Raw genomic sequence first — 13074 nt, 5'->3', positions numbered from 1 at the left:
ATAGTTTTCATACTATGCAGTCTCTGTATTTGGAACTGCCTGTTTTCATATCTGCAGTCTCTGACACATAGAACCAGTGGTTTTGGCCAAGTGTATCACTGTGTTACAAACAAGCACAGCTTGACATGAACCTTTATCCTCCAGGACTAGAGGACTAAAGAACTGCCAGCAATGCACTGAACCAAGAAGCAGGCTGAAGAGGGAGTAGCACTTGACATTCTAAGATATGAAATCAGCTGCAGAACAAACTAAGCCTGGAAGAGCTGAAAGTGGCTCACATAGGGATTACGGATCTTCATCTGCTAATTCTGGCAGGAGAAGATGGAGGGCTGCTGCAGAACAACCAGAAGTGACCTCTACCTCCTAGAGTACAGTGTCTGGGAGGTTCCTACAGCAGTCAGCAGAATCACAGAGAGAGGGAGTATAAACCTTCAGATAGTTGACTGAGGCAGTGTACACCAAACAGAGCTTCAGTAGAAAGAATCAAAGGGAGTCCACTCAAACAGATCTCTCTTTCAAGAATACATAATTTTAAAAAAAAGCATCTCCCTGGGGCTTATTAATAGAAAGATGAGGCGATTGACTAAAGAAAGTTAGAGCAGGTATTTAAAGAATCAGCTTGATATTTTAAGTAAAGTCACTGAAAATAATGACTAGAAACAAACTAGGAAAGGCAAAAAAAAGATGCTATGTTGAGAAAGGATTCTTTTGGTACCAATCAGCCAAAAATAGAGATTATAGAACTACTGGAGCAGCTCGGGAACACCAGGTCTGGGGTGGACCTGAGCAGGAAGAAGACCTTGGATTAGCTCTGTGAAGACTGCAGCTCTCATCCTTCCACTCCTGACCCCAACCCCAACTGCAACCCCCCCAACCCCCTTGCATCCACTTCATTCTGCTTGCAATGCATGTGGACCAATCCACATGGTATGGAAGGCTGACAGAAACGTGCACGGTTCACAGTTTAAAGGTCCAAGGACCCAGAGACAGCCTAACTGATCTCTTACCCTCAAGGGAAAAAGGACTGGTATTTCCCAGCTTTTGTCCTCTACAAACCAGCCAGCCTAGTGAAGGAATGAATAATTCATGGAAAGGAATAGGCCTGGGATGCAAAAGAGTCCAGGAAAGATGATGAAAAAGGATGAATGAAAAGGTAGCTGAATGAGATCCAGAGAGAACAGAAAGGAATTCCATCACTAAATACAACTTTAGAAACAGTTTGCAGAAGAATGAGACTGAGAAAAAAATATAGTTATGACCCAAACTTGAGTTTGCTCAGAATGAATTAGAATAGAAAAGGGAAATTATAAGTAAGAGCAAAAAGATTTAATGTCTTTTCTTTGTCTTTTAAAGTAGTTTTTTATTAATACTTCATTTTCAGAAGTCCTTTCTTGCTGGTTTTCCTCAGTTTTTACATACCAGAACTTTCTGAGTTGAATAATTATTTATTTTTATTTTTTCTTGGTTTCAAAATTTTCCAGGCTGTTAATTTGCTTGTATGTATAGATTTGGCTTCATCTTATAAATTTTGAAAATAAGTTCATCATTTGTTATTTGATTTCAGATGAAGATACAGTTAAAATTTCATGATTTTTCTCCTTGGAAATGCTTGTTAATTCTTTGATATATTAAATTGTAGACAAAGACAGTAACCTGTATGAGATCCAGCTTTTCAGATTTAATTTTCATTGGGGTCTTAACATTTCAGTTTTGTTTATGAATTCTGAGCATGTAACAGGTTTGTAGGGAAAAAAACAGAAATATACTTGTACTCAACCTTGTTTAATTATTCAAATTCTCTGAACTTTGTTTTTATTTTGTTAGTTTTGCAGGGAGTGTTGGCCTTTTATTTTCTAAGCTCATCAAAGGTTGAAGGAGTTCTTTAAAAGACCTCTGTGACAATTGTAATTCTATTTTTCTTTGTAGAGTCTGATATAGTTATTTGTCTCATAAAGATCTATGACTGTTAATTTTCATGAAGAATATTATCTCTTAGAGTTATTATGAAGATTAAATAACACAATGCTTACAAAGCACTTAGTCAGTAATTGCTGACTGTCAGTATATGGCAAATGCTCTATAGATGTTAACTATTATTATCATTTCCTAAATCAGTAATTTCTGCTTTTATTTTTATTAATTTCCAGCTCCTGTATTTTTTCTCTTTCCTAAATTGAATGGCTATTCCACTTATTTTAAATCTTTCTTATTTAATAGTGAAATCTATTAAAGCTGTGGATTTTCCTTTAGCTATATCCTGTAGGTTTTCATATAGGTTATTCTTATGTTTATTATTAATATCTCCAAATAACCAGAAATTTTACATTTTTCTTTTCTTTTATTTCAGTCCAAAGTTGTTGCCATAAAATGTGCATTGCTGGAATCAGTTAAGATTTACTCTGTGACCAAATACCTATCCATTAAAAAAAATATTCCATAGACATTAAAAAAATTACTTTTCTAAGTTTTTATGATGTACACTGTTCATATATCACCTTGTATTCTTCAAGTCTTTATATGCATCTATAATTTTGTTGAGTTAATTATTCAATTTTGTGAGATAAGTTTTACATTCTTTCCCTCACCCCTGTGTTATATCTTGACTGCCTGTAGTATCTTCAAATTCCTTAAAACCATAAATATTTTTTTCACTCTGTTGCAGCTTCCTGAGTTGCAGTGGGAATATCTCTCCTGATTCTGACTCATTATTGATAAACTCTTCTCTCTGTGTGGAAGCTTGGAAGATTTGCTTTTTATCCTTAAGAGTTTCACGAAACTATGCAGCAGGTGGGCCTGAAGTTTTCTTACTTGGTCTGCATCACAGGAACCCAAAGACTGCAGACTTCAGTGATCAGTCTTCTTCCCTCCCATAATCCATTAGCCAGACATATGTACTACCTCAGTTGAGCATTAAGAAGAGAAGAAATCAAACACTGTATCAATGCCTGTTTCCTCACATCCCACCATAGTGTACAGGAAAATATATGATATGATTGCATGGTAATAAACTAGCGTATCTGACTGTTTGCTATCCCATGGACTGTAGCTACCAGGCTCCTCTGTTCATGGGGTTCTCCAGGCAAGAATACTGGAGTGGATTGCCATTTCCTTCTCTGGGGATCTTCCTGACCAAGGGATATAAACCTCACCTCCTGCAAGTCTTCTGCATTGACAGGCAAATTCTTCACTATTGCACCAACTGGGAAGCCCCATAATAAACTAGGACTAACCTCAAAAGATAACTGCTCTTCTATTTCTAGAGGTTTCTCTATGAAATTTCTATGAAAATTATCTATGAAAGCAAACCTCTTGATTGACTCTTTCAAAGTCAGAGTCATAATTTTTCTTAGATGTGCCCCAACATTTAATTGGTCTCTTACTAGCATCTCTAAGAAATAGTGTTGTGCAGTCTTTGTGGCTTTGGTGATGCAGATGGGATCTTGACAGAGACCTGGTTTGGGGGAAGAAGAAGGATGAGGATCTCATAAGTGATTCTTAGGAAGCTGTTGTTTAAAGATTCATTCAGTTATCTAGGGGTATATTTCACAACTATCTTATTTTGAAGGATTTACCATGAAGTTTTACTTCTATAAATCCTTGATGGATATCTTCCTGAAAAAAAAGTCTATAGCCACAGTGGATCCAAATGTTAGCTGATGCCTCATCTATGGCTTCTCACTGGAGTTTGGTGTCTTCCATGGGGCCAAAGGGTTTCCCAGTGGCTTAGCAGTAAAGAATCCACCTGCAATGCGGGAGACACAGGAGACACAGGTTCGATCCCTGGGTTGGGAAGATTCCCTAGAGGATGGCATGGCAACTCACTCCAGTATTCCTGCCTAGAGAATTCTCAGGGACAGAGGAGCCTGGCAGGCTACAGTCCATGGGGTTGCAAAGAGTCAGACCCAACTGAAGCAACTTGGCACACCAGCACACACATGTGGCCAAAACTCTCCTATAGCAGCTAAGACTTTATGGAAAACAACCTCTTGAGATTTTTTAATGTCCTTCCTGAGAGTCTTTCAAGGCTTGTAAGATAGACTGAAAAATGGTGGGGCTGTACGATGGCTTGGATGTTGCCCTTCTTCCTTGAGTCCTACACACACTGCCACTCCTCCCCTTCCACTGAACCAGCCAAACATCTATTTGCCAGGTTTCGGCTCATACTACATGCAAATTTTCCCGCTTTCACATTAAATGTAAGTGAGTATTGTTGTAGCCGTTATCTGCCAGTGAATGGAAACTTCACCCACCCAAGATGAATATTGGTCCTAGCTTGCACATTTGGGCAAACCTATGACAAACAATCAGATGGAAGAAAAGCTCTCCTTTCCTGATTACCTCCCCTTCCCCAATCATACAATCAATTTGGCAATAAATGCTATCTTTCTTTTCATAGTTTTTTAATGAAGAGGAAGTGGAGACTGTATTCTGTCTTTAAGCCCAGTTCCCTGTGCTTGGCTTGCCGCCACCTCTCCAATCTCCCCTCATTAGAAAGCAGTGAAGAGAAGGACACCATCTATTGCCAAATGGACTACTGGATTTGATACCTTTCATTTCTGATTCCCACAGACTTCTCTCTCTCCATTCCTGGCCTGAGAGGGTATCCTCCTGCCTTTTCCAGAATGTGCTATATCTGTCAGTATCTCATGCTCCTCGCCAAAATGGTCAAGAAATGAAGGATATGAGCTTTTATCAGACTTACAAACTAATAAGTTAGGCTGCTATAGTTTCGTGGATGCTGGAAAAAGACACAATTCTGAGTCAGAGACAAAAGCCTTCGTTGCTCAAGGAAAGAGCAAGAGCCAGAAAAATCAACGTTTGCTCCTGTTTCCTGAGCCCCTAGTCCTCTGGGGTGTCTCAAAGAGAGCTAGGAGATGCACGCATATGCATGCTAAGTCACTCAGTCGTGTCCAACTCTTTGCAACCCTATCGACTGTAACCTGCCAGGCTCCTCTGTCCATGGGGATTCTCCAGGCAAGAATACTGGAGTGGACTGTCATGCCCTCCTCCAGGGGATATTCCCGACCCAGGGACCGAACCCACATCTCTTACGTCTCTTGCATCGGCAGGTGTGTTCTTTAGCACTAGCACTGCCTGGGAAGCCCATGAGATACACGCAGTGGGCTGCATTACAGGGGTGGAATGCATGCTTCGCGTATGTGCTCCTGAGGAAGGCACTGTCTCTAATTTCCAAGGCTGTCCTTCACCCAGACACCCTTAGAAAGGTAATCTTCCACCAAGGTAGCAAGTACTTCTGCTCTCAAGATATACAGAAATGCAAGAAGTCACAGAGCATTTTCTCCACAAAAGGAAGTGATTAAGAAGAATTACTCTAATAAACACATTGTTGTGATGCTTTCAAAATATAAATCAGCTCATGTTACTTTCCTACTCCAGTGACTACCAGTCAGTCATGCTTAAGAATAAAATCAAACTCCTAACAATGGCCCTTGAGACCTGACAGTCCCTGGCCCTGGCTGTGTCTCAGACACCATCTTTCTGAATGTCAGCATTGTGTGTGCTAAATCACTTTAGTCGCATCTGACTCTCTGAGACCCTATGGGATGTTATCTGTCCATGGGATTCTCCTGGCAAGAATACTGGAGTCGGGTGCCGCTTCCTTCTCCAGGGGATCTTCCCCACCCAGGGATCAAACTCGTGCCTCCTGTGACTCCTGCATTGCTGGCAATTTCTTTACCACTAGCGCCACCTGGGAAGCCCAAATGCCAGCCTTCTGTTCTTGCAATACCTGGACACCAAAACACTCTCCCATCTGGATGTCTGATGTTGCTGGATTTGCACGACTCTGTCCTTTCCTCATTGAGGTCACTGTTGAGATGTGACCTCCTAGGAGAAGACTTACTTGAACACTCTGAAGTTACAGTTCATTTTTGATAAATCTTCTCCTCATATTTTGCAGCACACTTACCTCCACCTGTCAAAGCCAGGTCCATTAATCTACTGTCATCTACCCTTTTAGACTATAACCTCTCTGAAGCTAGGGCCTTTGTCTAGTATGTCCCCGCCTTAGGTCAGAGCCCACCAGTCACTTGACAGTCCCTCAGTTAATAATTGTTAAGTGAAATATGATGTTGTCAACTTTTTTCTGTATTAAAAGGACTGTTCATTTGCTTATACTTCATAAACCCAAATATGGTGAATCAGGCCCTAACATATCCAGAAACATAGACATTTACAAAGATTGATTCCTTGTGAAAAATGTTACTTTCAGCTTCCCAGAGTGTGTTTATCACTGCAGATGGCTGGTCCGCGATGAAGCTCAGAGGACATGTCTGGACTACTGTAGTCACACCCGAGCTGGTCTCTCTCGACATTCACTCCTGCTACTCAACCACAGACTCCCGAGAGCATTGAGAATCATCTTATTGCTATAAAGTTTGCATCATATCATGCCCCTCTTTCAAAATCTTCAATGCATCCCATCACGTTTAGAACAGTTTCTAAAGTCTTATGATGACCCTCTAGACTATATCCTAGCAGCTCCCTGTCAAAAAGACATTGTTTAGGGTTGACAAAGCAGCTGGAAATTTAGGAGAGAAATCCTGGAAATGAGAAAGTTGCAGGAGGAATGACTCACAGAGTCTTAACATAAACTCCCTCCAAATCCCTGGATAACTGCAGCTACACACATGTGTGGGGATTACTGCATGGGGCTTGGGAAACTGCAGACAGAAATGAGAGAGGAGTCTGTCTCAGAAAAACAAAGTCCACTGGGCAAAACTGTGAGCCTGTGGCTCCTTCAAACTTCAAGACAGGAGATTGCTATTCACAAAATGAGACATTTCATGATGATTAAAGTGCCAATATATTACTAATATGGGCTTCCCAGATGGTGTAGTCGTAAAGAATCTGCCTGCCACTGCAGGAGATACAAGAGATGTGGGTTCAATCCCTATTTTGGGAAGATCCCCTGGAGGAGGAAATGTCAACCCCCTCCAGTATTCTTGCCTGGAAAACCCCATGGACAGAGGGTTGCAATCCATGGGGTTGCAAAGAGTCAGACACAACTGAGCACACACATACACACACATATCACTAATGTATTACAGTCACAGAACAGCTTTAAAATATATGAAGAAACAGAAAAAAGAGAATGAATAGTTGAATCTACAATTATAATTGAAGATTTTAATGTTCTTCTCTTAGTAGTTGATAGAACAACCCTATAAAAAATTAGTAAGGACACAGAAGATCTAAATGACTGACCTTGGATGGCCCTAGAGACTGTCATACAGAGTAAGGTAAGTCAGAAAGAGAAAACAAATATTGTGTATTAATGCATATATGTGGAATCTAGAAAATGGTATAGATCTTATTTGCAAAGCAAATAAAGAGAACCTACTGTATGGCACAGGGAACTCCATTCAGTGCTCTGTGGTGACCTAAATGGAAAGGAAATACAGAAAAGAGGAGATGAATGTATACACGTATAGCTGATTCACTTTGCTGTTCAGCAGAAACTAACATAACATTATAAAGCAACAATACTCCAAGAAAAATTAATTTAAAAAATAAAGTAAAAGAAAATAAATGATTGACTTTCACCAAATTGACAGACATAAAACATCACACTTAATGACTAAAGAATACATAGTTTTTTCAAATGAACATGGACTACTTACCAAGTTAGGTCACATCCTGGGCAATGAAGTAATTCCCAAATTGATTTTAAAAGATGGACATTTGCAATGTATGTCCCCTGACTATACAAGAATTCACTTAGAAAGCAACAACACCCTACCTAGATAGACATAAAATATTCACAAATTAAGTGTCCCACTTCTAATTAATTCATGGGGCAAAAATACATGCTGTGTGCTGTGTTAAGCTGCTTCAGTCTTGTCTGACTCTGTCAGCCCTATGGACTGTAACCCATCAGGTTCCTCTGTCCATGGGAATCTCCAGGCAAGAATGCTTGAGTGGATTGCCTTGCCATTACCCAGGGGATCTTCCCAACCCAGGATTGAACCCACGTCTCTTAGGTTTCCTGCATTGGTAGGGGGGTTCTTTACCACTAGCACCATCTGGGAACTCCGGGGGCAAAAACATATCACAAGGTAAAAAAATTTGTATATTTTGAACAAAATGATAAGAAAAATGTGTCATATCAAAACTGGGAGATGGGGCTAACGTAGTGCTTAGAGGAACTATGTAATTATAAGTGCTAATATTAAATTTTTTCAGAGATCTCCATCTCTCTCAATTGCAGCATGAATTCCCAAATCCATGGTGTGATACGTTAGGCTCTTGTGACCCGGCTGTGTCTCAGACATCTGATCATCCTCAGACTCTCTTAATGGAAGACTTATGACTCCTTCTCAACAACATGCCTTTGTGGCATTCTTTGTAGTTATCCTCTGCATAGAAAGCTTGCTTCATTCTCTTATTTCTTTTGTTTTTAATAATTTTGGGGGGGGGCAGCACTGCAAGGTATGTGAGAATCTTATTTCCCCAACTAGGGACGGAATCCATGGCCGCGGGCTGGAAGCTTGATTGGCTGTTTTATTTCTTAAACTTTTCTTGCAAAATTCAGCCCAAGCAATGTCTCATCCATGACCCTTCAGGCTTTGCAAAATGTCCTCTATTTCTTTATATTTTTGCTTCAACTATAGCAGCAGAAAACTTTTTGTTTTCTTTTGCACTGCTGCAGAGATAGGATGAGCACCCCAAATTCACTGGAGAATTAGTCTTCCTGACATTAATTTAATATTTCCTCATCACCCTTTTCATACATCCTTTGCTGTATGCCTTGTTTTTTATTCAAACTTTATGCTTATATTAAATATTTTGAGGTCTTATGTTGTCACACATTGCAATCCAATCTGTTTGTACCTCCCTTTTTATTCTTGTCTGTTAGAATTGAATTTATGAAGGCTTCATAACTTCTTAAACATATTAGACTCTTTCAGAAATTCATGTTTGGTGGTCAAGTTTATTTTAGACTCTTTCATAAATTCGTGTTTGGGGGGTCAAATTTATTTTTTCTCTAAATATTTTTGCACTCTGTTTTTCTAACATTTGGGGTACCAAGTGTAATACCTCTATATGTTCACTTGCTGATTATCAAGGACTCTAAGATGACCTTCAGTTCAGTCAGTTCAGTCACTCAGTTGTGTCTGACTCTTTGGCACCCAGTGGACTGCCGCACACCAGGCTTCCCTGTCCATCACTGATTTCAGAGCTTTCTCAAACTCATGTCCATCGAGTCAGTGATGCCATCCAAACGTCTCACCCTCTATCGTCCCCTTCTCCCCCTGCCTTCGATCTTTCCCAGCATCAGGGTCTTTTCCAATGAGGCAGTTCTTCACATCAGTTGGCCAAAGTATTGGAGCTTCAGCTTCAGCATTAGTCCTTCCAATGAATATTCAGGACTGATTTCCTTTAGGACTGACTGGTTTGATCTCCTTGCAGTCCAAGGGACTCTCAAGAATTTTCTCCAACACCACAGTTCAAAAGCATCAATTCTCCAGCACTCAGCTTTCTTTATAGTTCAGCTTTCACATCCACGCTTGACTACTGGAAAAACCATAGCTTTGACTAGATGGAACTTTGCTGGCAAAGTAATGTTTCTGGTTTTTAATAGGCTGTCTAGGCCTCCCTGATGTTTTAGACTGTAAAGCGTCTGCCTGCAATGCGGGAGACCCGGGTTTGATCCCTGGGTCAGGAAGATCCCCCTGGAGAAGGAAATGGCAACCCACTCCAGTACTCTTGCCTGGAAAATCCCATGGATAGAGGAGCCTGGTAGGCTACAGTCCATGGGGTCCCAAAGAGTCAGACACAACTGAGTGACTTCACTTTCACTTTCACAGGTTGGTCATAGCTTTTCTTCAAAGGAGCAAGCTTCTTTTAATTTCATGGCTGCAGTCACCATCTGCAGTGATTTTGGAGCCCCCTAAAATAAAGATGACCTTACTGCTGTTTTTTGTTTTCCTGAGATTTTAACATTTCTGTTTTGATAACTAAGTAAGTTTTTCTTATTGATAAGAATTGCTGCAGAAATTTGCTTCTATTGGTTATTAAGTTCTAATTTCCAGGAGATACAAATGATACCAAAACAACTTAGCTTACCTTACAAGTTCATTAATATTGAGAGCTACACTGAGATATAGATTCCAAGCAGACCCATGTTTGGTATCCTTCAAATTAACATTTGCTCAATATTTGTTCAATATTTACTTGGTTGGGGATGGGGTGGATGGGATGAATAAATTGACTTTATATGAATTAAAATGTCTCAATCTTTATATTCAAAATTATGTATTAAATGTGCCATCTATAAGCTGTTTTTTTAAACTTTTAATTTGTAAATAATTTGAAACTTAAGAGTTGCAAGAAAAAGAATCATACATAGAATGCCTGGACAGCCTCTACCCAACTTAACTTTGTCTTAACATTTAGCACCATTTGCTTTATTATTTAACTTTTAATCTATGTATTATCTATCACCGAATGCATCTAAAATCTGCCAATCTAATCTATCCATCCATGTAATTACATAATACTTTCCTGAACCCTTTGACAGCAAATTTCATACACTATGACCTCTAATCCCTAATACTTTAGGTGTATTTTTTTTTAAGTACAAGGATGCTCATTTATGTAACCCCATACTGTAATATATTTAAAGTAAAAGTGAAAGTGAAGTCACTCAGTCGGGTCTGACTCTTTGGGACCCCATGGACTATAGCCTACCAGGTTCCTCTGTCCATGGGATTTTCCAGGCAAGAGCACTGGAGTGGGTTGCCATTTCCTTCTCCAGAGGATTTTTCCCGACCCAGGATCAAACCTAGGTCTCTCGCATTGTAGGCAGACGCTTTACCATCTGAGCCACCAGGGAAGCCTGTATATTTAACTGTTGTTCAGTTCCTCATGTGTATTCCAGTCTGTCAACTGATCTAATAGTTTCCCATATAACATTACTTTTCCTCCAGCACAGGATCACTCTAGGATCTAGTATAGCATTTAGTTGTCATGTTTCTTTAGCCTCCTTTGATCTGAAACATTTCCACAGCTTTTCTTTATCTTTTAACAACATTGATATTTTTGAAGTATAATTCCCCATTTAAGAAACAGAGCACCCTTCATATTTTATTTATCTATTATTTCTTCACTATTAGATTGAAGTTATACAGTCTCAGTTGAAATGTCTCATAGAGGATGCTATATCCTTCTCAAGATGTCATGTCCATCTGCCTTTCATTGGTGGTGTTAACTTTGATGATTCTATCAGTGTGTTGTCTGAGTTCTCCATCAAAGAGTTATTATCTTTTTTTTTCCCTTGTGAGTAATATCAATCTGTAGGAAAAATTTTCAAGTCCATGCAAATACCCACTTTTCATTAATTTTCCCCTCTTGATTTAACTCCCATTGAAGATTTTTGCCTGAATTAGTCTATATTATGTTGGCTGCAAAATGATAATTTTTAATTCTTAATCATACCATCTACATTTACCAATTGACTCCCAATATTCTCTAAGTGAGAGCTCTCCTTTGACTTTTCTTCCTCCCCTTTCTTCCTCCCTTCTTCTTGCCTTCCTTCCTGCCTCCCTCTTTCCTCTCTTCCTTTCTTCCTTCTTCCATCCTTCCTTCCTGCCTTCTTTCCTGCCCCCTCTACTCTGTCCTTCCTTCCTTTACTTTGCTATCTACTTATTATTGTCATGGACTCATGGCTTTCTACTTTTCAACTGTCTGTAACCTATTACTTTCCCTTTGTTATTATGTTCCTCCTATTTTTAAAGGTTTTTCTAGTTGAAGCCACTTTGTGTTGGGTCCTGTGTTCTTATGACATGCCTCCTCAATTTTGGAGTGCTTTCTTACTTTCTGGAACATGGTTCTCCCTGTTTTTCACTTACTCATTCTGCCTCATTCTAGAATCAAACATTTCTCAGAGAAGAACTAGACTCTAATATATCTATCTGGGCACTAGGTCAACTGACTGCTTCTGGGTGTCTTTGCTTCTAGGAAAACTAAAAAGCATATGCATTTATATAGACATATAAATACACATATGTATACTGGGAGATATTGAGGGCAAGAGGAGAAAGGGACAACAGAGGAAGATGGTTGGATGGCATTGCTGATTCAATGGACATGAGTTTGAGCAAACTCAAGGAGACAGTGAAGGGCAGGAAAGCCTGGTGTGCTGCAGTTTATGTGGTCGCAGATAGTCAGACACAACTTGGTGACTGAACAAGAACAATAATTACACATACATACATACATACACACAAATGTATGTGTACATATATATACATACACACTCCAATACACACACACACACGTGTTAGAAATCATGAGTTCCTATGGCGTTGCCACCCTATTACTGGTTGGTGCGTCCCTTCTCTTACTTGAGATCACAGTAACATAAACATGTTTGATAACTTGCTCAGTCTTGCGATATACCTAATAGAATGGCTTCGCTTATATCCTTACAATAAACAAATCTACTAGAGAGAGTTCAGAATTTGTTCTCAGCTTTCTTTCTCACCTGACCTATCTCTCTTTAATAACTTAGATTAGTTCTCTTCCCTTTTCCAGTCTGACTGTGTTATTTATTTGAAATAGATCCATGTTCATTTATTTCTATTTTCTCTAATATTAGGAACTACTTTATTACCATTACTGATTTAATTTGACATTTCAATTACTAACAAACCGAATTTGCTTACAGAAAGCCAAAACTTACAAAAACTCAGAGAACTGTCACTCCTTTCTGCAGCTCCTCCACTTCAGTTCCCTCCACACTTGAGGTAATCAACTTCATTCTCTGCTAGTTTACCCGTCCTGAGTGGGTAAGCTTTTTTAAAATGTAGAAACAAGTAATATGTATGCTTTCTTACTTTCTCTTTTTTCTTGAACAAAAGCAGCATACTATCTGCTGTTTTCATTTGCATTTTTCACTTCACAACATCTAGAGATCACTGCTTATGCATTCACAAAAACCTTTATTTTCTTTTTATTTCTTTTAAATTGTGAAATATAGTTAATTTACAATGCTGCGTTAGTTTTAGGTGTACAGCTAAGTGATTTTTGTCCATATATATCCTTTTCAAA

The sequence above is a fragment of the Oryx dammah genome, unplaced genomic scaffold (genome assembly GCF_014754425.2).
Source record: "Oryx dammah isolate SB20612 unplaced genomic scaffold, SCBI_Odam_1.1 HiC_scaffold_1, whole genome shotgun sequence".
Taxonomy (NCBI): Eukaryota; Metazoa; Chordata; class Mammalia; order Artiodactyla; family Bovidae; genus Oryx; species Oryx dammah.
The sequence above is the reverse complement of the archived record's forward strand: the minus strand, read 5'-3'. Positions refer to the sequence as shown.